This window comes from Erythrolamprus reginae, chromosome 2 (assembly GCF_031021105.1).
Source record: "Erythrolamprus reginae isolate rEryReg1 chromosome 2, rEryReg1.hap1, whole genome shotgun sequence".
Lineage (NCBI taxonomy): Eukaryota > Metazoa > Chordata > Lepidosauria > Squamata > Dipsadidae > Erythrolamprus > Erythrolamprus reginae.
The window spans coordinates 174,377,869-174,405,840 of record NC_091951.1 but is presented as its reverse complement, the minus strand read 5'-3'; the positions used below and the strand labels follow the sequence as shown (position 1 = coordinate 174,405,840).

General features: G+C 41.8%; 1 protein-coding gene and 1 long non-coding RNA gene across 4 annotated transcripts in view; one reads left to right on the top strand and one right to left on the bottom strand.

The window, feature by feature from the left end:
• HLF (HLF transcription factor, PAR bZIP family member) overlaps positions 1-27,972 on the top strand; it is a 78,290-nt gene that overhangs the window by 25,141 nt on the left and 25,177 nt on the right. The window lies entirely within an intron of this gene.
• LOC139161404 (uncharacterized) lies at positions 414-19,967 on the bottom strand. The gene is made up of 3 exons (XR_011558103.1): positions 19,891-19,967; positions 5,111-5,296; positions 414-581 (listed from the first exon to the last, which is right to left on the bottom strand). It is a non-coding gene; the product is annotated as an uncharacterized lncRNA (long non-coding RNA).

The following is a 27,972-nucleotide window of genomic DNA, read 5'->3' as shown; positions in this document are numbered from 1 at the left end:
TAGAAATAATGTCTGTTTCCCAATCCACAGTTTTAAATATTAGATCTTAAAAAATACCAGATTAGCCCAAATGGCCAGTTCACAGGGCCTTAAAACTGGATGCAGTTTAGGAGTTGAAGAGTTTACACATCTTAAAGCTGCCAAGATTGCAATATGTTGGACTAGACTAGAGCATCTCCAGTAAGGAAAGGAAATGCTTTTAGAGTGGCAGCTGCTAACCTGAGCCTCACTATTGTGGAAGTATCATATGGACAGCACATATACAATTTCTTGAAAATGAAGAAGTATTCATGTACTTACAGATAAAATGCCTCATTCAAGATCTTTTTTTTGCCATGGCTTTTTAAAGAAAATAATTATTATACATGAACATTGGGACATAACATCTTTGGAAAATTAATATTTATTGGTGATATTTTTAAGATGCTTTGTATGATTATGGTCACAAAGGTGTTTATGTCCAGGAGACTTTGCGCTGTTTTTATGGTTTGTTATCTTGGCAATTTTCCAGATTGGCTCAAATTCCAGGAAAATTCCAGTAAAGCATTGCACTTTCTCCATTCCCTTTATAGATATGTAGCCTAGGATAAAGGGCAAAAATTGCCATTATAGCAATACTATTTGTTATAAATCAGGTATTTTTATTCTTTTGTTGAAAAGATTGACAATGTGACTTTTATCTGATTGCTTTTCCTTCTCCTTGAATATATATTCAACAAAGATTTAGAGCATCACTTAGCCCCATCCATTCATTCTCTCTCTATTTATCTCAGTTTGATTTTGATTTGATTTATTTTATTTTATTACATTTATATGCCGCCCATCTCCTCGCAGACTTAGGGCAGCGAACAACAATAAAATACAGTACAATACAGAAAGTTAAAAGACATTTATCTCACAATCATACAACAGTCAGGCTGGAGCAAGATATCGGTGCTCAATGGTCTTCCCAGGCCTGCCGGCAAAGCCTTTAAGAAGGCCAGGAGAGTGAGGGCAGTTTGAATCTCCAGGGGAAGCTGGTTCCAGAGTGCTGGAGCCACCACAGAGAAGGCCCTCCCCCGTGGTCCCACCAGCCGGCATTGTTTGGCTGAGCAGGACACGTAGGAGGTTGGCTCTGTGGGTTCTGATTGGTCACTGGGATGTGTGAGTTGCATTGTACATGATTTGCTTAACATTCTATTGGCCCTACATTGTTTCCACTTCAGTTGCTTACATATTGGTCAGTATTACTATTTATCAATCAGATACTGGATTTACTAACTCTGTGGTATGGTATCTCAAACCTCTTCCATAGTTGCAATGTCTTGCTTGTAGTATCTCCTTATATTATAAATACATAGGTAACCTTTGACTTATGATCACCACTGCACCTGGAATTTCGGTCATAAGTCATTGCAGTTATAAGATGAGGCACCATGTGACCAGACCGTTTTTCTGACGGTCATAAATTGAGCCACATAATTGTTAAGTGAATCACATAGTTGTTAAGCACATCTATTCTTCCAAATGAATGAGGGGGGGGGGGGGACTTGCCAGTCACAAACTGCTCATTAATGTGAGTCGGTTGCCAAGTGTACCCACAATGCAATCACGAGATTTCAAGGTAGCAGTTGTAACAATTGATGAAGGGTTGTGAGTAGTTTTTTAAAAGTCCATTGGAACTTTGAACAATCATTACAGAACTGGCTGTAAGCCAAGGACTACCTGTAAAAGAGTACCATCTTTCAAACTTCCCCACTTCTCTGACAACTTTAATATTAGTTACTGGTGTATGACACTTGATCGCATAACTTCAGGAGATGCTGCCTTGTATTTATTCACACGTGTCTAAAAGGGCAAACAGAAACATCATAGACAATGTACCAGAGAAAGGAAATGTGTTTGGTTTTAACTATAACCCAGTGAATTGTATTGTGCTTCTCCAATTTTTTCCCCCTGTGTAACCTGCTCTGCTAATATAATTACATTCGGTCTCATGATACTCATAGAAAGTGGATAATGCGAAATACTGACTTAGATAAAGCCATTTAAGCAATGGTTTAATTAAATAGCCCCTCATGTCTATCTGTCATTTTCTGCAGCATGCATCAGCAATTAGAAAAATCTACATTTTTGCTTACCATTTTTTTCCCTTATGTATTGATGTATACAGGATTTGCCCAAACAAACCTGCTTTTTTCACAGCACAGAGTAGACTCCAATTAATGAACAAACAACAATATATGTATTAAGCTGGCAACAGATCCATTGCTATTAATGTTGCTTTGATGCAGGTCCACAAGGAAAGAAGCAATTCTAACGCTGCAAAGATTTCTCACCTTGGAGGCCTCATTCACACAATCGGTCTGCTGCCCGCATGAGTGTTGTTGAGTATTGCCAGGTACAGAAGCAACAAGAGCGTAGGTGATAATAGATCCTGTGAACTATTCTACACTTACAGCCTGGTAGGTTTATGCAGATGAGCATTAAGGTAGCAAAGCAACGATTTTAATTCAGTTTCACATTGTATTTGTGCAGGTTGTGTACGTATCAAAAAAGGTAATATTTGACTGAATCCCAAGTGAAAAACTTGAGTGAAAGTTATTTATTAATGAGAAGATAATCTATGTCAGCCATTTTCAACCAAGTGACTGTCATTTATTCTGAGGTTAAAAATCCCATAATACCCAGCCAGGATGACAAAGCAGCTGTAGGACATCAAACTGATTAAAAGTTATCCAGAAATTTCGGATCCTGTAGAGCAGGGTCGTGAAACTCGCATTATCATGGTAGTGTCACATAACATATCATCACTTTTTCTCCCTTCACAAACTGGGCGCGGGCATAGTCCCATGGGCCATGAGTTTGACAGCCCTGCTGTAGACAAAACGTACTTTGCCTATCAAAACAAACTCTTTTGCCCCAGACATTTTTGATGACAGTCATCTTGCATTAGCCGATCCATTGTTTATATTGTATTTCATTCTCCCTTGAGTTACAGTATAATTCTGATCTCTTCATACGTAGGAATTGCCCTGTTCTTTGTTCTGTTTTGTTTTGCAGTGAAGCTACTATTTATAGAGACTATGTCTTAGGTTGTAATGAAGTTGATTTGCATTAAATCAGATCTGCAGATAGCTGAATATTGTAGAAGAGTTATAATCACCAGGCAAGATGCTCTTGATTACAACATTGGGCAGAGATTGACGCTTTCCCAAGCATCATTCTGCCTCTCACCACCATCAGTTCTGGAGGAATATTTGAGTTCAGGTGATCAGGAAATGCCATCTCATCAGGTTGCAGGCTCACGAGTGAAGCCCAGAATGAGATGGTTAAACAGTATCCTTGAGGGAAGACAAGGGAATGGTAGGGGTTACAATGATGCAAGCAGCATTGTAGCATTGTAATGCCAGTACCATTCCTTTACCCATATTACATTACAATCTTGCACATATGCCCCCAAAAGACAACTTTGTTTGCGGCATCACACTGCTGAAGAAAACAAAGGCTTTGTAATGTTTTAGTGTCAGAGGAGGAATGCGGAAGTTGCCATAACAAATGCCATTTCTGTTACTATGATTATAAGCAAGTTTAGAATCTTCTCTGCTATTGTTTGCATTAGCCATATCACAGAATGCAAGGGGACAATAGTTCTGTGGTATATATAAATAGTGGATTATTAGGGGGAGTTGGGGGTTTTTTTGTTTTGTTTTGTTGTTTTGTGCCTTTAAGTCAGTGTTGAGTCCTGGCAACTGCCTAGGATAGATAGATTTTGGAAGTTAATAATAATAATGATAATAATTTATTAGATTTGTATGCCGCCCCTCTCCGAAGACTCGGGGCAGCTCACAACAATAATAAAACAGTGTGACAATGTAAACAATGTTTAAAAATTAAAAATTAAAATATTAAATAACATCTAAAAAACCCATCATTTAAAAACCATGCAACACACGCGTACCATACATAAAACCTATTTGCAATTGTCTTTTCCCGGGCCTGAGAGATAATTTTGGGCCCAAACTCATTCAGCTTTTTGGTGCCCAAAATGAGACTAGAACTTGTGGTTTCTTAATTATAAGCCTGATGCCTGAATTACTACACCAAACTTGTTTTCAAATGGTGGTATAAATTACAGAAAAAATGTTTTAAAAAGGAAAAAAACCCCAACCTTCTAACAATATGATGAAATGCTCTTTTTGTTCAGGTAATAGTAGATTTTCTTCCATCACAGTACAGTAATCATGTAGAGATTTGAGATTAACTGACATATAATTATTATTTTGAGTTATGTTTTATGTTGTGGTCAGAGCTAAAACAATAAATAAAACTGTTAATGCTTTTTTGTGGAAACCATAATTTGGGAAGATGACAGTATTTATTTGACAGTAGATACATAGCTCATTTTTTTTTAATATGCTCATCATGTCTGCATTAACACATAACCAGTTTCATTGTGTAGGGAATATGCTTTGTTCATTGTTGTTATCATTGAGCAAAATATTAATAGTTCCAGAAGATAAATTAATGAATATGGATGAAGGCCAATTTATAATGCTTACTAGCCTAATTGCATGTCCAGGCCTGGGACCCTGAGTGTGTTAAGGGCCATTTCCTGGCTGTATTGTCACCCATGGCAATTATTAAAACTTAATACTTATATTTATTTATTTTGCACTGTTTTAATTATTTTTAATTTGTTTTTATATTTTAGGTACCTAACCTTGACTTATAATTATTAGTTTAGTGACCATGTGAAATCACTAAAAAAAATGGTGTATGACTATTTTTCACACTTAGGACAGTTGCAACATCCTTGTGGTCATGTGATCAAAACTTGGGTGCTTGGCAACTGGCATGTATTTATGACAATTGCATTGCCTGGGGTCATGTGATCACCATTGTAACCTTCCCAGCTAGCTTCTGACTAGCAAAGTCAAGGAAGCCAGATTCACTTAACAACCACACGATTCACTTAATAACTGCAGTTAGTCGCTTAACAACTGTGGCAAAACAGTCATAAAATGGGGCACAGATCACCTAATTGTCTTGCTTACAATGGAAATTTTAGGCTCCATTGTAGTTTTAAATTAAGGATTATTTGTACTCTGCAGTAGTAGGTTCTACGTACCTTTACTACCGGTTCGGAAATGGGAGTATGCTGGCATGCGCAGAACATTTTTTGATGACATCTGGACAGGTGGGCGGAGCCTCTATCACTTCCGCTACCAGTTTGCCGTACCATGTCGAACCGGTAGCAAATCACCCCTGGTACGCTGCCCAGAGTCTGGTCCAGTTTCTTCACACCTTTTTTTTGCTGAGATGATAAGAGATAGACATGTTATTTCAACTATGGTAAATGCATACAATTGAGGGATTCTATTGCACTCGTGACAATTTTCCATTCCTTTCCTAACCCAGCATGGGATTTCTTTTCACGGGAGTCACACCTGCCAATGTTTTTCTTCTTCCAAAATCTCTTTTCTTATTTTGCTTTCTCATGGATTGATGCCTTGCTATTTTCCCAGTTCATGTGATCCATTTCAGTTCTAAGTGATCTCAAATGATTGCAACCCATCAATTAGTCTCTGGACAAGAGGCTATCCTAGGATTTCTCAACCTTGGCAACATTACTATCTTTGGACTTCAATACTCAGAATTTCCCAGTTATTCTGCTGGGGAATTCTGGGAGTTGGTCCATGTATCTTAAAGTTGGAGTAAATTGAGCTTGATTGTTCATTTTATATTTGTACCAGTCTGCCAGTACTCAGAAAATAGCTTTTGCTCTGAGCTCCTCTTCCCTCTGTCTCACATTTATCTGGAACTGCTGATGTATGTGTACAGTGTGAAGTCAACTCTTTGCCATCACAAGGAAAGCAGCTTGGGGTGAGTGGCTCTTTCCTCTCATGGATCAAAGTGTGTTTCCCCTGTTCTGCCTGATTGGGACTGCTGGAGCAAAATACAGTGAAAACTACCATACATAGCCAAGTTTTTATTCCAGTGTTGCTATTTGGCAAGATGTTCATGCCAGGATTTGTTGACAATAGGTAGTCGTCGCGATCACAATTGACTTATGACCACAATTGAGCCCAAAATTTCTATTGTTAAGTGAAATATTTGTTAAGTGAATTTGCCCATTTTATGACTCCTCCCCCACAGTTGTTAAGTGAATCCCTGTGGTTGTTAAGTTAGTAATCCAATGGTTAAGTGAATCTGGCTTCCCCATTGACTTTGCTTGTCAGAAGACTGAAAAAGTGATCACATGACCTTGGGACACAGCAACAATCTGTGCCAGGCATCTGAATTTTGATCACGTGATCATGGGGAATCCTACAAAGATCGTAACTGTGAAAAACGGACATAAGTCACTTTTCTCAGTGCTCTTGTAACTTTTAACGGTCATTAAATGAACTGCTGTAAATCAAAGATTATCTGTAGTAGTGGTGTCCCTCCCTCCCTCCTTCTCTTCCTTCCCTCCCTCCCTCTCTCTCTCCCTTCCTTCCCTCCCTTGCTATGAAAACTAATTTGTTATCTTATAGAATATAGTAAACAGTTTGAAACATAGGTTGAAATGAAAAATAAAATAAATGTTATATCCAATGACAGAAGAGGTTTGCAGTGGAAAGATTCCCTCAAAGAGAATTAATACATTCTACTGACGCATTAAATTATATTATTAGGCAACTAGCAGTCACTGCCATTTTTCCAATGTAGGCATCATATACTCCTTATAAATTTTATATCTACTAGTATTATATTACAATACACCTATTGTTGCCACATTTTATACCAACTAGTTTCTGGATGCTTGTCAAAGATATTGTTTTGAAGAAATTTAGACCGGAAGTCAAAAACTGTTGGAACATAGCCTTCCTTACTTCCCTTACTTTTTAAAATCTATATTTTAGATCAGAACCCAACATCAACATTACATATAAAAGATTTTGCTTTAGTGTCCAAAATAGTCAGTCAATACTATCATTCTTCCCTTTGCTGCTGATTGTGGTTGGTTGACTTTTTAAAGTAATGTGTTTCTTTTTGCTCTGAGGCTAAATAGTACTAGATTGCTTGTAGGAATATTGTACTAGACATAAAACAAAGATTTGCTGTCAGAACAAAGATTTATTATTGGGAAAAAATTTTTTTCATTCTAATCTACTTAGTTTCACCCCCAGAGCTGTTTGCATCCAACCTAGTTCATGTAAACATATTGGAGGATCTGATTTTAGAAACGTAGAAAATGTTGAGTTTGAGCAGAAGATGGAAGATTTATTTATTTAACAATGCAGACAGACTCTGATGATAGCATGCAATGAAATATGATTCAGATGTCACCAAATTGTGTTGTTAATTCTCTCACTCAGAGAATTCTCTTTTTGCTTCTAATCTCAATTATCACTCAGCATTCTGTGCCTTCTACTCAGTATTTTCAATCCACATTGGTCTATTTGGGAGATGTTTTTAAAAATCCATGTTTATACATTTGCATCTGCTTGTTCTACATAGTGGATGGAGATAACATCCAGGAATGGGTTAACTCCGTCTAGGATCTCATTGGACTGAGTTTGCAACTTTAAAGTAATGCCTCCACTATCAACTTCCCCAGTTTGGAGCACTCCCAACTTATGTAGGCTTGTCATTCCATACTAATATAGTATTCTATACAATATAAATAATCTATTTATATTGTATAAAATGATATTAAGTATCTCAACAATTTGGGGAACACTGTCAGTCAGAACGTTTGCAGCTCTTATTCAAGAAATGAGAAAGTAAAATTGACACTTCATCTGAAATTGTAAGCCTGATAAGACCTATGTCACATCATGATGTTTAAAAAAAATAAGGGGTTTTTAACTTCGGAGCCCAATCGAAGAAGGATGCAGACTTAATAAGAAAAGTCTGATAGATGAAATCTGAATGAAGACCATGAAGTTTGAGTAGAAGGACCAAAGAAACAGGAAGCTGAGGCAAACATAATAAGGATGAAGGAGCGTCAGAAAAATGTAATATTTTGGAAAGATCAACTAATATGAAACAGGTTAGCCAAGAACATGTAAGGTCAAAGTGATGAGAACATGTAAGGTCAAAGTGATGAGTTCACAACTGAGTCGGAAGAAAACCAGGCAGGAGGGAAAAACGGTAGAGCTGGCAACAAATTGAGGCAATAGCTCAAGTAAATTGGAGGAACAGAGATGCCTGCATATTACTTCACACCATAAGCAAAATAAGCAAAAAAGACAAGGGTGATTTAGAGGGGTAGAGACAGTAAGCCATTAATTTTGGGACATTGCAAGTAATGCCTGATTGGTTAAAGCAGGAAATGTATCTTAGTGGGTATAATCTGTTGTTATCCATAGAAAAATATTCTGTATTTGTTGTATTATTTGATATAATTTTATATGGTTGTGGGAACAACATTTCAACAAGGTTTAATTATAGAAGAAAAAAACTGTGAATTTTAGGACACTGTTGTCGTTAGTTGTAAATGATATATTTTAAACATTATGTTGGGACAGGTGTCCCAACATTTTTGGGAAGCACTAAGAAAAAACGGGTGTGGGCACATCAGGAATTTGGATGGAGTTTGAGGGAAATCTTTGTTTGAAAAGCCTATTTCAAGCCTTGCAGTTCATTTTTTATGTATTTTGTATTTCAAAAGGGCAAGCAAATGTGCAGTCATGTTTTCAGCATATTGGAGTGGCGAGGTACACCCGTCTTTATGCTATTGTATTTAGTATTAGCACCGATACCAACATCTAGCATGATCATCCTAGTATTTACCATTGAAGTATAGTATTTAAAAGAGAACACTCTAGAGAGGAAGTTGCACAGTGTCAAAAGTTATTTCTGTATTTCTACTTCAGCCTAACAGTGCAATAGTAATTGAAGGCATAGCCATAGGGCATTTCCCTCGGAAGGAAAACATATCTAAATAACAAGTACTGTAAATTGTTGCCTGCTTCTTAATCCATCCTTCCTTCCTTCCTTCCTTCCTTCCTTCCCTCCCTCCCTGCCCGTCTGCCCGTCCGCTTGCCCTCCCTCCGTCCCCTAATCAAGAAATACCTTCAAACTATGCTGCAGATTTTGTTCCTCTAAGATAAAATTCTTGTCTCAGATAGCAATCTTATTCTCTTGTCCTTAAATACCAGACACCTTGACTGGTGAGAGTTGCCTTGTGAACAAAGTATCTTGGTGTCTAATTAATAAGCTCATAAAAGACTTTGTAAAGTTTTCCTTTCCTGAAAAAAAATCGACATCAAGAAAGAGTAGTATTGTGAGGGCTCCCGGAGAGTCTAAATTTGTGATGGCGAGCCTATGGCATACAGGCCACAGATGGTACACAGAGCCCTCTCTGCGGGCAGGGAGGGAGGGAGGGAGCCGTCACTTAGCCCAGTGCCACTGCACATGTGCATATGCCTCCCACAACCAGCTGATTTTCCCTCTGGAGGCCAGAAAAGGGCCTGTTCCTGGACTTCCAGAACTTCCGGGAGGCCCATTTTTCACCCTCCCCAGTCTCCGGAGCCTTTCATTGAACTTCCAGTAGGGCGAAACGGCCTCCCCTGGGCTCCAGAAGCCCTCTGGAAGGGGCAGGAGGAGCACAGGGGGTCATGCGCATATGCAGGAGATGTTGCACATGCATTTCATTATGGCATGCAACGAGAAAAAGATTAGCCATCATTAGTCTAGATGGTTGGCTTTCATTAGTTGCTCTCCACTCTTAGAAGTTGTAGGGATTTTATTTTATCTTTAAAGGAGGAATCTTTCAGAGTCTTCAATGAAATTCAGGCATAGGGAGGTTTAGCAAAATGGAACTGTTGCTTTTTAATCTAACACATAATGCCATTCATTGCTGAAATCATAGTCTGTAATTTGAGCAGGCCAGATCCATTACATACATTATATACATTATACACATTGCATACATTATACACACACACACATAGGTGTATGTATGTGTGTGTGTGTGTATACAGATACATATATACATTATATATATGTACACACACACAGACACACATTTATACACATATGTATGTATGTGCACACATTTGCGTGATATATTTATATATAATACATATATATATCTTGGTGGATGCAATAATATATGTATGTATGGATGTGTGTGTTTATACATACATACCGATGTATGTATGTATATATTTACACACACACACACACACACACACGGGTCTATCTATATCTACACACACACACACACACACACACACACACAGGTGTGTGTGTGTGCATGTGTATGTATGTGTGTTGTGTGTGTGTGTTGTGTGTGTGTGTGTAACATATTTTTGCTGATAATAAAAAGGAGACTAGTATACTGTAGATCTATTTCAAGCTATTTTGCTCTCATCAGATAGCCATACCCTTATAGGAATTTGAAAAATGCAAAAATTTGAAACCCCACCTCCAGACTTCTGTGTTTTTCCGATGGTGCAATTTTGCTGAGGCTTCCCTCGCTGGGAAACCCCACCTCTGGACTTCCATTGCCAGCAGAGCGCCCGTTTTTGCGATCCTGGGATTCCTGTGAGGCTCCCCTCCATGGGAAACCCTACCTCCTGACTTCCGCATTTTTGCGATGCTGTAGGGAAATCCCAGGAGGGGAGTCGCAGGATTGCAAAAACGGGTGCCCCGCTGGCAATGGAAGTCTGGAGGTGGAGTTTCCCAGCGAGGGAAGCCTCAGCGAAATCACACCATCGCAAAACACAGAAGTCCGGAGGTGGGGTTTCGAGGACTTCTGTGTCTTCTCTCACTGGGAAACTCCACCTCCAGACTTCTGTTGCCAGCGGAGTGCCCGTTTTTGCAATCCTAGGATTCCCCTCCTGGGATTTCCCTACAACATCGCAAAAACGCGGAAGTCAGGAGGTGGGGTTTCCCATGGAGGGGAGCCTCAGGGGAATCCCAGGATCGCAAAAACGGGCACTTTGCTTGCAATGGAAGTTTGGAGGCGGGATATCCCAGCGGCAGCAGCGGGTTTGTAAGGTGAAAAAAGTTCGTAAGAAGGGGAAGGTATTTCATAATCAACCACTCCATATTTTCTCCATTATTGTCCTCAGATGATCTGTTCTAGCTGCTAAAACTCATCAGACAAGTTTCTATTAAGCAATTAACTAGCTAAGCAGAAAGTGAAATAGTGCTTCTCCCAGAAATTAATCTACTCCTATTTTTAAAAAGAGTCTAATTCCTTTCTTTCTTTCTTTCTTTCTTTCTTTCTTTCTTTCTTTCTTTCTTTCTTTCTTTTCAGTTTGTTAATAGCCCTGCGGTCATCAAATTCCAAATACAAATTTCATTCAATGAAAAGATTGAAGGAAATACAGAAAGGCTGATTAATAGAACAAAATAGATTGCTTACCCACTGAACAGATCTGTAACAATTCCATATAAATAACTCATAATACAGATATTGCCACTGATTCAATTACATAAGATTGTTTACATCCATTACCATATGTCATCCTTCTTAAAAGGACGCAAAGGAATAATAAATCCAATTTTTTCATCTCTATAAAACCCAGACAATTATAATAACAGGTGGCACCATTTCACTGAACCTTTACTAGCAGCCACTATTGGCATGTGGAATACCAATCTTCCTTCCAAGCAGAGATGTTTTGTCCTGTTCTGTTTTTGCTGCGTTTTATTTGAAAGAGAAAAATAGAGTGGAGAATGCTATAGAGACCAGATAAAGGATTTAAAGTGAAATCTGTGATGATCCATGTTTCTTCCACTCAGAGGAAAGAAGGTGAATGACAGACACATTGAATTCAGGGGAATTCAAGGGGAAGGATTATTTAGCCTAATTACCATGTGTGGAGTTAGGAACTATTAGGACTTTGGTTTCCCATGCAGATAATGAGATGTAATATATGGTTAAGCAAATGTGTAGTTCTAATGGGTTCTCTAAGACAGTGTTTCCCAACTTTTTTTGAGCCGCGGCACATTATTCGTATTTTCAAAATCCTGGGGAACACTGAAAGGGGGGGGGGGGCGGGCTAAAGAAAAGTTTGGACAAAAAACCCCTCTCTCTTCCTCCCTTTCGCTCTATTTCTCCCTCTTTCTCTCTTTTCCTTCCTTCCCTTCATTCTCTCTCTCCATCCCTCTTTCTTTCTTCCTCTCTTTTTTCTCTCTTTCTCTCTCCCTCCTTCCCTTCCTCTATGTCTTTCTCTCTCCCTTGCTCTCTCTCTCTGTCTCTCTTGCTATCTCTTTCTTGCTTTTTTCTCTCTCTCTTGCTCTCTCTCTCTCTCTTTCACTGTCTTGCTATATGTCTTTCTTTCTCTTTGCCTCTCTTGCTATCTCTCTTTCTCTCTCTGTCTCTCTTGCTATGTCTCTCTTTCTTTCTCTTTCTCTCTCTCTCTGTGCCTCTCTTGCTAAGTCTCTCCTTTTCTCTTGCTATGTCTCTCTTTCTTTTTCTCTCTCTCTGCCTCTCTTGCTATGTCTCTCTTTCTCTCTCTCTTTCTCTCTCTCTCTTTCTCTGCCTCTCTTGCTGTCTCTCTTTCTTGCTCTGTCTCTCTTTCTCTGCCTCTCTTGCTATGTCTCTCTTTCTCTCTCTCTCTGCCTCTTATATGTCTCTCTTTCTCTCTCTCAGCTGACTGCAAGCGGGAGCCCTGACGGCGGCAGCTGGACGTGGTGCTGGACACCGTATATGCCAGGCACGCAGCGCCAGCATGTACGACGTCCAGCAGCACGTCCAACCGCCACCGTCAGGGCTCCCACTTGCAGTCAGCTGAGAGAGAGCGAGCGAGCGATCCCTCTCGCCGCCGCCATCTCCCCCGACTGCCTGCGGCCGCTGCGGCCACCCCCCCCCCCGCTCCCATCGGACACTTGCCGTCGAGAGAGAGAGAGAGCGATCCCTCTCGCCGCCGCCATCTCCCCCGACTGCCTGCGGCCGCTGCGCCCCCCCCCACTCCCATCGGACACTTGCCGTCGAGGCCAGAGGAGCTCCAGCTGGGTGGGGCGCTGCCGGTACTTCCGTCCTGGGGCTCCCGCTCGCAGCTGTCCCCCGCCTCCTGCTCGATGCCGCGGTTTTCGGCGCTCTCCTGCTGGGCCTCAAAGAAAGAAGGCGGGAAAAAGGTGCGAAGAACGGAGCTCTCCTTCTTCCTGCCTTCCTTCTTTGGGGCCCAGCAGGAGAGCGCCGAAAACCGCGGCATCGAGCAGGAGGCGGGGGACAGCTGCGAGCGGGAGCCCCAGGACGGAAGTACCGGCAGCGCCCCGCCCAGCTGAAGCTTGGCGGCACACCTGGCCATGTCTCGCGGCACACCAGTGTGCCGCGGCACACCGGTTGGGAAACGCTGCTCTAAGACAATACAGGTAGTCCTCGACTTACAATACAATACAATAGTTTGCCTAGAGCAGTGTTTCCCAACCTTGGCACCTTGAAGATATTTGGACTTCAACTCCCAGAATTCCCCAGCCAGCAAATGCTGGCTGGGGAATTCTGGGAGTTGAAGTCCACATATCTTCAAGGTGCCAAGGTTGGGAAACACTGACCTAGAGAACGTTCAAAGTTACAGTGGCACTGAAAAAAGTGACTTTTGACTGTTTTTCACACGTAGGACCATTGCGGCATCTCATGAACAAAATTCAGATATTTGGCAACTGGCTTGTATTTATGACAGTTGCAATGTCCTGGTGGTCATGTGATCCTCCTTTGCAACCTTCTGACAAGCAAAGTCAATGGGAAAGCCAGGTCCACTTAAAAATTGTGTTACTAACTTAACTACTGCAAAGATTCACTTAACAACTGGGGCAAGAAGGGTCGTAAAATGGGACAAAACTCACTTAACAAATATTTCATGTAACAACAGAAATAGCGAACAATTGTGGCCGTAAGTGCAGGACTACCTGAAGTAGTGGTGAGGGTTTTTTTTTTTTTTTAAATGGCTGCTCTCATGGAGATAGACTAGAAAAACATATCCCTTTAACAAAAGCATATTGATGAAGTTACTGTTTGACAGGGCTCTAATCTCCCAGGAGCTCCCTTCTGTCAGTCCTATTTTGGAACAGATGAGCATCCTTTTGACAAAGCACTGAGTGTAGACTCATCTTTATTTTATATTATAGAAAGGTTTGTTGGGCCTAAGTAGAATCCAGTTGCTTTTTAGTTTTCTATTAATCTATCTGCCTCCATTTTTGTTCCCCTTTCTAAAAGTCAACTGGAGCAGAGACCTTGGTTAATTCCAAGGAGGGAAGTGTGGAAGGTCACGCATTATCTGTCCATAAACTGATTTACCTTGCCTTATGTTCTGGTTTCTGGTAGAACTTTAGTTATATTGAAAGTAACGCTTACTGAATGCAGGATTTCATAAACAAAGAAACTCCATTTTTATTCTCTTCTCTTCCGTATTCAAAATACAATACAGACTGTCACATTCCTCTCTCTTGTTATCTCTAGCAATTAGAGCCCACACACATTCCTCCATGCCTCCTCCCGTATCTTAAGATTTATGTCTTTTCAGCATAGTTCAAAAGCCGCAGGAATGACTGCGAAATAACAAAGAATACGTTTACTCACTCCGGAGCCAAAATGACACACGTTTCATTATGGATCTACAACATTGAAACTCCACCCTTCTTCCCCACTGGCCCCCTGACCTAACAAATACATCACTCCAGTAATTAACCCATTCCTCTCCTTAATATCTTTTTCCTAACACTTGCTCCCTGCGCTTTTGAACCCTTCTGAAGTGAGGATTTAACCAGCGATTGTCTGTCTCTTCTTCGCTAGATTCTGTATTCATAGCAACATCCTGTGGCTGGCCTCCCACCTGTTCTAATACCTGTAACCCAGGGCCTACCACTAATTCATAAACACTATCTGTATCAGAGTCATCAAGCTCTTCATCATCCTCCAACTGACCAGGAGTATGTACAACACCTTATAACAGTGGTTTTCAACCTGGGGGTTGGGACCCTTTTGGGGGTCAAACAACCATTTCACAGGAGTTGCCTAAGACCATGGGAAAAGACAAAATTCCCATGGTGTTAGGAACTAAAGCTGCTATTCTGGCACCTTAGAACATATTTTTACAATCTGACCAATCGGACGTTTATACTGGGGGTGTCCGTCTGACCTTCCTGCCAATCAGTTTAAAACTTGGCTGGGAGAATTGGCACTAGACTTATGGTTGGGTGTCACCACAACATGAGGAACTGTATTATGGGGTCATGGCATTAGAAAGGTTGAGAACCACTGCTTTATAAGAATGACATTAAGAGCAGTTTGCCACTGAAAAGATTGGGCGTGAATCAGTACTTAGGGCATAATTGCATCTTGTGAGATCCTGAACCCCCATGAGAAGCGGAGATGGAAGAAGAAGCAAAGAAAGGAAGTAAAAGAGATAAGATACCTGTCACAGCCTAATATTTACCTGGTATGACAGATATTGTCTTGGTCTCGCTGACATAGATCATGAAGAAGGAATGAAGTAAGGCTCAGTCACATGCACTGATACGGCAGGTGTCATTTGGAAGTTTCTCAGTCTTTTAAGTGGCAGCACACAGTGGACTGCATTAAATTTCAAAATCACCACTGTCCACAGAGTTGCCTTGTTTTTCAAAGAGGTCAGATGACAACTGCTACCTGTAGGTGGTTGTGAAGGTATGGGTGTAGGAATTAGGGGGTAATTAAACAAGATTTATATGGAATAATTGCTCCATTATTCTTGGAATTAGCACATAGGGCACTTTCCACGCATCTCCATGTATGGAATGGAATTTTTTATTGGCCAAGTGGTGCATGAAAGTATACATAAAAGAAAAGATACGTTCGTCAAGAATCTTAAGGTACAAAACTAAATGATCGACCGTGTACATAGAAGCAATCAAATCATATTAGGAACCAGTCATTATAAATTGTAAGGATATAAGCAACAAATGTAGACATAGTTGGTAAATCCACAGTAAATGAATTTAAACATGCCTGGGATAAACATATATCCATCCTAAGATAGAATACAGGAAATACTATAAGGGAAGACTAGATGGACCATGAGGTCTTTTTCTGCCCTCAATCTCCTATGTTTCTAAATCAGTGTCATACAGTCATTTGTGGGAGGAGTTGGGTGATGGGAACGATGAGAAGAATGTTAGTGCTGCAGAGTTAATAAATAGTTTGACAGTGTTGAGGGATGGTGTTCAGGAAAAATCTGTTATTTTGTCTAGTTGTTCTGATAGCATCATTTGAGGGTAGGAGTTGAAGCAGTTTGTGTCCAGGATGCGAGGGGTCAGTAAATATTTTCACAGCCCTCTTTTTGATTTATGCAGTACAGTGTTCCCTCGATTTTCATGGGGTATGCGTTCCGAGACCGCCCGTGAAAGTCGAATTTCCGCGAAGTAGAGATGCGGAAGTAAATACACTATTTTTGGCTATGAACAGTGTCACAAGCCTTCGCTTAACATTTTAAACCTCTAAACTGCAATTTCTCATTCCCTTAGCAACCATTTAGATTATTACTCACCATTTTTATTTATTAAAGTTTATTAAAAAAAATATTTATTAAAGGCGGACAAAAGTTTGGCGATGATGTATGATGTCATCGGGTGGGAAAAACCGTGGTATAGGGAAAAAAACAGCAAAGTATTTTTTAATTAATATTTTTGAAAAACCGTGGTATAGCCGTTTAGCGAAGTTCGAACCCGCGAAAATCGAGGGACCACTGTATACAGGTCCTCAATGGAAGGCTGGTTGGTAACAATTGTTTTTTCCTTGGCTGCAGAAAGGAACAAGCTGAGCATTTGTTCTTGGCATATACTCCAAGGCTAAGATAAAGGTAGTCTTTGACTTACAACCACAATTGAGCCCAAAATTTCTGTTGTCAAGCAAGACCGTTGTTAAAAGTGAATTTTATCTCATTTTACAAACTTTCTTGCCACAGTTACTAAAGCTGAGGCTAGCTTTGCTTGTCTGAAGGTTGCAAAATGTGATTGCGTGACCTTGGGACATTGCAAACCTTCATAAATATGAGTTAGTTGCCAAGAATCCAAATTTTGATTGCATTACTATGGGGATGTTGCAACGGTCGTTAAGTGTGAAGAACAGTCATAAATCACATTTTCAGTGCCATTGTAACTTTGAACAGTCACTAAATGAATGGTTGTAAGTCGAGGACTACCTATATCTGAAGAATCAGTGGAAAGAAGGAAGAAACATCAGCTCCATGCATTGCATTCCCTGTTCATTACTGCTATAAAGATCCGAAATGCTTAAAATTGCCGATCTGGTTGCCACAATCATTCAAACAAACGGTAAGTGGGCAGCTTTCTTATGCGCATATTTTACAGCACAATGTCTCCCTTTAGATGTGGAGAGGTTGTAGCCAGCCTTTGCCAGAGGCTCATTCACTTAAAAGTGGGATTTAAGAAGCTCAGATGACAGGGTTCCCCCCTTTGGCCTGGATCTGGAAGCACTTCAGAGGAAAGAGATATAAATATATTTGGCACAAGCCGATCCACATGCCAGATTTCAAACGCATAAACTTGAGCCTGGTCTAGTGATGCCTCGGCTGTGAGATCACTCTTGGCTAAAGCCGCTCCCCTCCTGCCAATCCTTGACACAGCCTGGGATGGCTGGATATATTAATCACAGGGTTTGGATGAGAATTAATCAGGAGGTGTAGCATTATACCGTAGATATATTAGTAATCAGAACTGCTCTTTCCCTCCTCTCTCACCCTTCTGTTGCTATAATTGCATGAGTTAATAAATGATTCCGCTAATGTTTATTCGGAGCTAAGCTGAAGTGAGTTTGCATGCAAGCAAGTGCAACAACCAGGAATGGCGGCATCACACAGCAAGGCAAAAATTCTGTATTTTCCCCCCCCTACTACCTTTAAACATAAAGCATCTCAGACTGATTTTCACATAAAGCGGAATAAAGTGTTAGAACAGCAAGATGGTGTTATGGGGTCATGCCAGGCCAGAAAGAGGGGCACCTTAAATAATCTTCCAAATATATTTTCAGAGAACTGGGCTGCAAAAAAGCAAAAGCAAAAAACCCCCAAACCTTGCATTTTATTATCAAGAAACGGCATGTTAATGGATGCCCATGGATGTCTGTGAATCAGTCCTGGTTTGCTGCACTGTTAAATCAAAAGGCAAAAAGGAGTAGGTGGGGCAGAGCGGATGTGGGCTTCGTTGTCTCCTAACTTCTTCCTCTCCTAATATTGTACTGTAGGTATAATTTGGCTTTTGAGTGGGACCCATAAGGCATTTTCAAAATCATCAATGGGTAGAAAAGAGATGCAGACCCTGTATGGATAGGGCATCATTAGTAGACAATGTGAAGAAGAGAGAGGGAGCTAAATACAGTATATTTAGCCTTGGGGAGATAAGATGGCAGGAAATGTGATAGCCTCCAAGTACTTAAAGTATCCGACAGAAGAAGGCCATGACCCCTTGTCTGTCATTGCAGAGGGGAGGTCAGGGAGTGATATGTCCTTGTCCTCCACTTTGCAGGGGGTTTGCATTGAATGAACTCAATGGCCTCTTCTAAGATTCTGTGGATAAGATACCCCTGTTCTAGAAAGAAAGGAGAAATTTACGGACAATTAATCAGTGGGACGACTTGCCTCCCGAAATTGTAGGTCTTCCAACATTGGAGGTTTTTAAGAAGAGGTTGGACAACCATTTGCCTGAAATGGTATAGTTCAGTGATGGTGAACCTATGGCACACGTGGCACGCGGAGCCATATCTGCTAGCATGCGAGCTGTTGCCCTTGCTCAGCTCCAGTATACATGTGCGTGCCGGGCAGCTGATTTTTGACTCACACAGAGGCTCAGGAAGAGCCTTTTTGGTTTCCAGAGAGCTTCTGGGGGGAATGGGGGAGGGCATTTTTACCCTCCACCCCCAGCTCCAGGGATGCCTTTGGAGTCTGGGGAGGGCGAAACACAGGCCTCTTAGGCCCACCAGAAGTTGGGAAACAGTCCGTTTCCGGCTCTAGAGGGCCTTTGGGGGGGGGGGAAAGCTGTTTTCACTCTCCCCAGGCATTGAATTATGGGTGTGGGTATTCACGCATGCATGATACCGCACGTTTGCGCTCTCTCGGCACCTGAGGAAAAAATGGTTCACACTCACTGGTATAGTGTTTCCTGCCTGAGCAGAGGGTTGGACTAGACCTCCAAGGTCTCTTCCAACTCCGTTATTCTGTGACTAAAGAAAACCGCCTTTATCACTGCAGTTCCGTTCCAGTTTTCTGAGTAGTCTAGGATGATAACAGGGTTCCTTTGTGACGAGTCTGTCCTCTCCATTCCAGTATTGGAAGCTGAAAGAAGGGGAATTTTAATTTTATTTATTTATTTTTGCACAATCAAACCAGCGATCTTGTTTGTAATCGATCCTTCAGTTTCCCTCAGTCTGAGATCTGCCAGAGTTTAGTTATATTAAGGGTGCAAAAAAAAAAGCCTATTTTTTCCTCCTATGTGTTTAAAGTAAGAGATCATAGTAAAAAGAGACGCTTGGGGGAAGGGTAGCCCTGAGGCAAGATTCCACTACATTTGGCCTCCCTTTCATTTTCAGTCAGGTGGAAAGAGTTTTGTTCTGGGGAGGTGGGGGGGGGAGAGAAGGGGACACAAGACACAAAAGGAAAAGGAAGTTGGTCAGCCTTCCCCTCCCATCACCTTTAAAATAAGATCCACCCTCCCATCCCGCTTGTCAATGTGAAGAAGACTGACACCCCTTTGATAGTACAGTTGCAATGAGAAACTGGGTTCAGGGACTTGCTTCAATTAAAAACAGTGTATGTGGGGAAGTACTTTTTGGTAGCCATGTGCAACGAAACAGCATCTTTTGTTCCGTGCAGGAGTGAAAGTACGTCCAAATAACGAATAAAAATCTTAACGGTTGCCAAATTCCTTCTTTCCTCTCTCCCTCCCTTGAACTGAACCAATAATTTTTCTTACTGTTTCCTGGCCAACATGAATATTTAGAGTTCGTTTTCTTGAGAGAACAGGAACATACAATCCAGGCACAAACCATCTTCCTATAAATGCTGACTTTACAGTTTCCTAAGCAACACAGAAGAGGGAAAAACATACAGAGGAAGATAACTGTGTGTGTGTGTGTGTGTGTGTTTGTGTCAACATTTACATTAGCTCAGCCTTTCTAAATCTTGCCGCCCTTGAGGTGGAATGGAACCACCAGAGTCCCTAGACATCATGTTGTATTAAAAAGACATCAGGTTGGGGCAAGTTATTCCTTAAATCGTTTTTTTAAATCCTGGGATTTTTAAAAATACCAATAGTAAGTAGATATCTTTTTTAAAAAAAATTTTTTTACCTGAGATTGGTTGATCTCTAACTCTTTCTGTGAAAGACAAGCCGAAGTGATGTTATATGACAGTTGCTATGGCAACACGCCTACATCATGAAAGTAGGACATAGATTGAGTTTCAAAACAGCAGATCTTGCAGATTTCCTGAGCCCATCTTATTGTACATTGCCAGAAGAACTTTAAAATGGACACTCAGACATATGACCATGTGTGCAGAGCAAACGTCTTTGATTTAAACTGTACTTAAGCTGTGTGTTTTTTCCTGACATGTCTAACTGTAGAAACATTCTTTATCATTGCTATACAGCAGAATATCCCATTAGTCGCTAAGTTACAGTATCTCATGCCATCCAGTGAGATATCTGGTCTTAGGTTTTCTGCAACAAATATGATGCTCTTCATAAAGTGTCATACTACCGTGTTTCCCCAAAAATGCCCATTTTAGTATTTTTCTTAGATAGTCTGAATTCTTGGTTTAATTATTCACAAGAAATTACTGTCTTTCTTCAGTCTGAATCTCCATTCATTTAGCTTCATTGGGTGATCTCAAATTCCACAAATTGCCTTCTTAGCTGCTGGGGCAATATTTTACAATATTGTATCATTTATCTCTTTTAAACTTAAAAAGTCCCAATTCTTATTCCTCTGAGGACAATTTCCTCCATTTTCAAGTTGCCTTGGTTGGGATTTTCTTTTTCCATCTTTCTCAGCTCTGGGACACCAGTTTTAGAACCTAGTTCTGTTCAATGTATTTGGTACTGGTATTCATACTGCACTATGTCGTACTTTCATAACGTGTGCTTGCTTTTGGTAGCAAAGAAGATTTGTTCAGAGAATCTAACCACCATGGTGATTGAGCTCTGGTGGCGCAGTGGTTAGAATGCAGTATTGCAGGCTAGTTTTGCTCACATTGCCAGGAGTTCGATTCCTTTGTTCCTGACCGGCTCAAGATTGACTCAGCCTTCCATTATTCTGAGGATGGTGAAATGAGGACCCAGATTGGTATGGGTGTGTGTGGGGGGGGGGGGGGGGCAATATGCTGATTCTGTAAACTGCTTAGAGAAGGCTGTAGAACACTGTGAAGCGATATATAAGTCTAAGTGCTATTATTATTGTAAACCATGACTCATATTTTAGCGAGTCTTCGAAGAGGGGCGGCATACAAATCTAATAAATAGATAAATGCTATGCGAAACCAGACACTTGTGACTGATTTCAACTAATAATTGTTAGTCCAAGTCTGCCAAAGAATGCCATTACAATATATTTACTCTTACAATGGGTTCTTTGGATCCGAAAGGCAAATTGGTAGGAGGAACAAGAGGCCTCTTGTGTCTTTGTGGCTTAGGGCAGTGCTGGTCAAAGGGGGGTTTGGACATTCCAGTCGGTCAGAGTCTTGACTAAAGAAGCAGGTGAGTGCTCCTTCAGTATGCAGCTTACTGATATATTTTTCACACTCCCAAACCTGAAATACACTTGACAGAACTAAGATTGGAACAGAAGCCGCAGTGAAAACAAACAGAGCAAAACAAAAACACTTCCTGAACTTTTCGAGATACGAACCTGGCGTTCAGGATTTTTTTGCCTCTTCTCACAAACCATTTTTGTCTTACGAACCCTCGCTTCTCTCCCGGCTGCTACTGCTGTGAGCAGCGGCCAAAACAAGCGCTTTTAAGTTTGCAGGCTCTGATGATCGAAAGGGAACTAGAGCCAGGCTTTTCCATGCGGGGTCTTCCCCTTCCCCCCATCCCATCTGCTAGAAAACAGCACGTACAAGGAGCTCTTTGCAGCCACCCCGGGATGGCGGGTGGATAAAACAAGGCTAACGAGTGCTTGGAGAGGCAGGAAAAGGGTGCATGTGGAGGAAAAAATGACAGCGGGGTGCCTGGAAACATAAGGAAAGGTGGGTAGGGAGTAAGAAATGCGAGTTGGGTGTCCTGGAAACGTAACAAAAGGGGGCTGTTTCTTCCACGCCAGCACTTTCCCTACCCTCCTCTCGGCTCTACTCTGTACATTTCCCTCACAGTTGATCCAAGCGCTGGCGTGGAAGAAACAGCAGTAGCTTGGCCAGGCAGAGCTGCCCTGCTGCAGCACGCACAAGTTTTTGGGATCAACTCCTCTTCCTTCGCGCGGCCGGAGAAGGCTCATTTTTCTTGTTTGCTCGCTCTCCTGCCTGCTACAAGGACACTGCAGGGAGAAAGTCCTGATGCCGTGCCTCCCTGTCCTTGTAGCCGGCAGGTGAGCAAGTGAGCAAGCGAGAGACGAGCCTTCTGTCCTTTTAGCGGGCAGGAGAGCGAGCGAAAGAGAAACGAGCCTTCTCCAGCCGCACATTGGGAGCTCCGGGGGGAAGGAGCAGTAGCCTGGCTGGGCAGAGCTGCCCTGCTGCAATGCGCACGAGATTTTGGGACCAACTCCTCTTCCTCGGGAGGACACGGGGACCGCAGGGAGACATGGCCGCCAGGAGGGCTGGGTGCTGGACAAGACAAGCTTCCCAGCCAGCAGAGATGTCCTTGTCCTTCTGAGGTGCTGGACAAGACAAGCTTCCCAGCCAGCAGAGATGTCCTTGTCCTTCTGAGGCGCGGCCAGAGAAGGTTCGTCTCTCTCCTGCCTGTTACAAGGATAGGGAGGCGCGGTGTGAGGAGTTTCTCCCCATTGGAGGACTTGGGCACTGCAGGGAGAAAGTCCTGATGCTGCGCCTCTCTATCCTTGTCACCGGCAGGAGATCAAGTGAGCGAGCAAAAGAGATGAGCCTTCTCTGGCCGTGCCTCGGGAGGACACGGATACCACAGGGAGAAATGGCCGCCAGGAGGGTTGGGTGCTGGACAAGACAAGCTTCTCAGCTGGTGGAGGTGTCCTTGTCCTCCTGAGGCGCGGCCGGAGAAGGCTCATCTCTCTCGCTTGCTTGCTCTCCTGCCGGCTACTAGGACAGAAGGCTCGTCTCTCCCGCTTGCTCTCCTGCAGGCTACAAGGACAGGGAGGCATCAGGAGTTTCTCCCCACGGTGCCCTTGTAGTGGGCAGGAGAGCGAGCGAGTGAGTGAGTGAGAGAAACGAGCTTTCTTCGGCCATGCGTTGGGAGCTTCAGGGGGAGGAGCAGTAGCCCGGCGGCGTGCATGAGCCTCCTCCTTTCCCTGCTGTCATCCCAAGTGGATCTCTTTAGCAAATCTGCTTCCCCGAACAACGCATGGGGCGATAAAGGGAGGAGGAGGGAGGATCAGGGGTGGGAGGGAGAGCCAGCCAGCTAAAAGGGGGGGGGGCAACCGGCATGAACACTTACTTTCCAGGCTTTAAAAGCCCCCAGACAGAGAGAGCGAGAAAAAAAGTCAGCAGGAGAAAGAGGGGAGAAGCTGGACATAGGTGGGGAGGGGGGGGTGAAGCACCCCAGAAAGTAGGAGGAAGGGAGGAAAGAGAAAAGGGGAAAAAAAGAAGGGGTTTAATAATAAATAGCAAGGGCAATGTGTATGTGTATCTTGAGCTCTCTGTTGCACTGGGCTTTGACGTGCATTTGAAAGTAGGAATCGCGGGGGTGGGGAAAGTGGCTGGGTTGGAAAAGCGGGGGAGGACAGTGAGCACAAAAAGGAAGGGAGTGGACACATTAAAAAGTGAATAACCTTCTCCCTCTTTTGCAGCAAAAGAGGAGAGTGAAATCGAGCACAGGAAAGAAGATGCCGATTTGGGGGAAGGAAGGGAGGAAGAGAGGGTGTGTGTGAGAGAGAGCGAACGTGCAAGTGCACGGAGGATATGTGTGACTGGGGAACGTGCGAGCATGGTTCTTGTTTGTTTCCTTTCAACCCCCACACCCACACCCACCCACCCCATCTCCCTCTTGCTCCCTCTCTCCCGCCTCCTCCTCCTCCTCTCGAGTTCCCCCACCCTGCTGTTTCTCCTTCACTTTCAGTCCAGCTGAAACCCGCCACTTCCTCGGCTCACCTCTGTCCCCACTCCGTTCGCCTCCACTTAGTCCGCCCGCCACTTTTTTCTTCTTTAAGCCTTAATGTTTTGGATTTTCCTAATGGGTTTGCATGCATTATTTGCTTTTACATTGATTCCTCTGGGAAAGATTACTTCTTCTTACGAACTTTTCTACTTACGAACCTGGTCACGGAACGAATTAAGTTCGTAAGTAGAGGTACCACTGTATATTGCTGGAAAAAAGTTCACTTTGCTTCCTTGCTCCTTCGCAAACCGACAGAGCTTGCAGCTGTGTATACATTTCTTCTGGACATTGGTGTATTTGCTAAGGAAAACAACACATGAAACCAAGGAACAGATAGTTGCAAATTTCCGTTCACATCTGCTCTTAATCACTTGCTCTGCCATGACTCATCTGCGCAATAACAAAACTGAAGGGATTACGTATGATTCTATGGATCACATTTATATTTCATTCTCCTTCCTAGAAGCTGGGTATGCTTTAGTTCTTACAAGACATACGACACTAATAAAAAGTGTCGTAGGAAACCACTGGGTTTCTTGACTGAGCACTGATTTGAATTTTACTCAAAATAAAAACAATAATAACCTCCCAGAACTTTAAGCTGCATGCAAGGTTAGCTATCATAGTTGCTTTCTTTTGCATCGTAAGTAAGTAAGAAGGGTAGAAGGCAGCCCTGACAGTCTTCTGAAATTAGGCCACAGGGGTGTGGTACAGAAACACCAAAGAGATTTGGCAAATACTGATCCGTAGGGAACAGAAAAAGCACCCAAGCAATGACGCATGCCCATTTAAAAAAAAAGTTTCTAAAAAGTTTCCAAATCTGAACAAAGTCTCAATGCCACCTTTCTCCCAAAATAAGACATCCTTGAAAATAAGCCCTCCCAAAAAATAAACCCTCTCCCAAAAATAAGCCCTCCCCCAAAATATGTCCTCCCCGAAAATATTTAAATGCATGCACAGTTGGTCCCCACCATTTTCTCTGGTTAGGTCTAGGGAGATAGAGCTGGAAACCAGGTAAGACGGCAAGGGGAGCCCTATCTTGCTCCATGTGCTCCAAAACAAGACCTCCCTGAAAATAAGGCCAAGCGCTTATTTTGGGGTTCAAAAAAATATAAGACAGAGTCTTATTTTCAGGAAAACATAGTAGATTGTGGCTGTGCCACGAAACAATGGAGCAGTAGGGTTTGTTTCTTCTAACTGGGCCAGTTAACACTCAAAATGCTAGAAGCAAACTTTTCCCCCCAGTGTTAAGCATTCAACATTTTTAAAAAGAAGTTTATTTGAGGTAGAGATTCTAGGTTTATGTTAACTTGTCTTCTGAACATTTTCCTTCTCTATTAAATCACTGAATGAACCCAAACCAGCTAGAGATAGTTCTGCAACTTAGAGGTAGGGCTTTCTCTTAGTGGCTCCTTCCATTTGGAAGAATATTCTTTTGGAAATAGGTTAGCCTTCTAGCTACTTTTCCAAGAAGGCCTCTAAAGACATGGTTCTGTCAGTGGACCTGGGGACCCCAGGTGGATTTGGAACCAGATCAAACAGCATAACTGGTCATGTTTGTCACCACCACAGATTGTGTTTGTGTATGTGTGTCCCTGGGGTTTTTATATTATTGATTTTTAATGTATGCCATCCGGAATCATCCTGGGTGAATTGGATGGCTATATAAATCTTAAATTCTGACTATTTTAGTTGGATAAGAAAGCATATGGTTAGCTGTCTCTTAGCACCAGAAATGGAATCAGCAGCGCGATCAGATGGCTCAGTTTAAATGGAATAGAAAACTATGTCTTCATATCCCCAACCTCCGCTTATGCCTTCTCCTTTCCACTCCCACTTAATACACTGCAATTCTTTCTCATTCACAGAAGCCATAGTTCATAGAAGCCATAAATTGATATTTAAACACAGAAAACATAGTTCATAGAAGCCATAAATTGATATTTAAACACAGAAAAATATGGGTTTTGTAAAGTGTATTTGCAGAGGTTGGCTATAATGGTGTACTAATCTAAACAATCTAAAAGCCCAAAAGAGGTTGTGAAAAAAAGAGCATATAAAAAAACAAGTCTGCAGTTTAAATGGCCAAACCAGGTTTGTCATTATAGGTGATGATGCCCCATAAATATTGAGTCAGAAGCAAATCCCACTGAGCTCAAAAGTGAACTCACAGTCACTTTTGGATGAATTATAGCCAATACTAAATATTATTTTCCAACATTTTAAAACAACAATTTCTGCTTGGGTTGATGGATATTTTTGTTACCTTGCTTTTCACTGTTTTATATGTGTATGTGAATGGCTGGTTAAATGTGTGCATGTATATGAGCCTGTGTATGTATACCGGGGTGGGTTCTAACTTATCTCGCTGCCAATTTGCTTCTACCCGCGCCATGCGAGTGGCCGCGTGGGCATATGCAGTGCTGAAAAATCCAATTTCATTTTATAAAAAGCCAAAAACAAGATGGTGACCACATGCACAGTGCCGGAAACTTGGCTTCTGCACATGCTCAGGAAAAAAAAATTAGTTTAAAAAAAAATTTTTTTTTTAAGATGACGACGACCATGGACCGGCACCGACCAAACCGAGTCTGTGATGTCATTGTGATGTCACCAGCAGGCCGCTACCAGTTCAAGGGAACTGGTCCAAGCTGGGAGAAACTAGTACTCCATGCAAACAAATTGCATTTGCAAAAGTGCCACAAATTATTATTTTTTATTCAATGTTTATAGCCGCTCATCTCAGTCAAGTGATTCTCACCAGCTTAATATTCTAAAATACAGGATAAATACAATCTGATTGCTGTCAACCCAACATAATTGAATGCTTGGGGATTGGCTTACTTGCAGAGTTGACTTCATTATTTTTCAAAATTTCTCACTATTATCACAAAGATTTAATGTAAAAATCATGTCTGGAATTTAAGAACACTGAATATCTTCCAGTGCAAAAATTTCATTCCTGGTTACGTCAATCTTCCTTCAGTTCTGCAATATAATTTAAAGTAGGAAAGAGGAGCCACTCCTACATTGCACATATGGACTTCACAACTCAATCAAGGTAAATCAATAGATGCAATTTATATAGACTTTTATAAAGCCTTTGATTCAGTAGTACATGACAAACTACTTTGGAAACTAAAATCTTATGGCATCTCTGGTGCCCTTCATGATTACTGCATTCTTGTCAAACAGGCAACAAATGGTTAAAATAGGGAGCGCCCTATCAAATCCTGCACCTGTCAACAATGGTATCCCTCAAGGCAGCGTTCTAGGACCAACACTATTCATTCTTTACATAAACAACCTTTGTGATCATATTATAAGTAACTGCATTCTCTTTGCTGACAATGTTAAGCTATTCAACGCCACCAACAATACTTCTACCTTCAAAAAGACCTAGACCATGTATCACAATGGTCTGATAACTGGCAACTTCAAACCAGTAAATGCTCTGTCTTACACATTGACAAAAAAAGAATCAGAACATGCACAAAATAGATTCAAACTCAATGTAAATCGACTGCAGAAAATACGACTTCAGCAATGGAGTGATCAATGCAGGGAAAGCACTACCTGACTCTGGTTTCTTCCCCAAACCCCAAAAATGTTAACCTTAGGTTGTCTACAGTCGACTTTACCCCAGTCCTAAGAAGTCTGTAAGGAGCGTGCATAAGCACACCATCGTGCCTACCCTCCCTGTCTTATTGTCCAAATTTATATATACCTACTTTACTTTTGTTTATGTTTATACCATAGCTATTATCTTGTGCATGT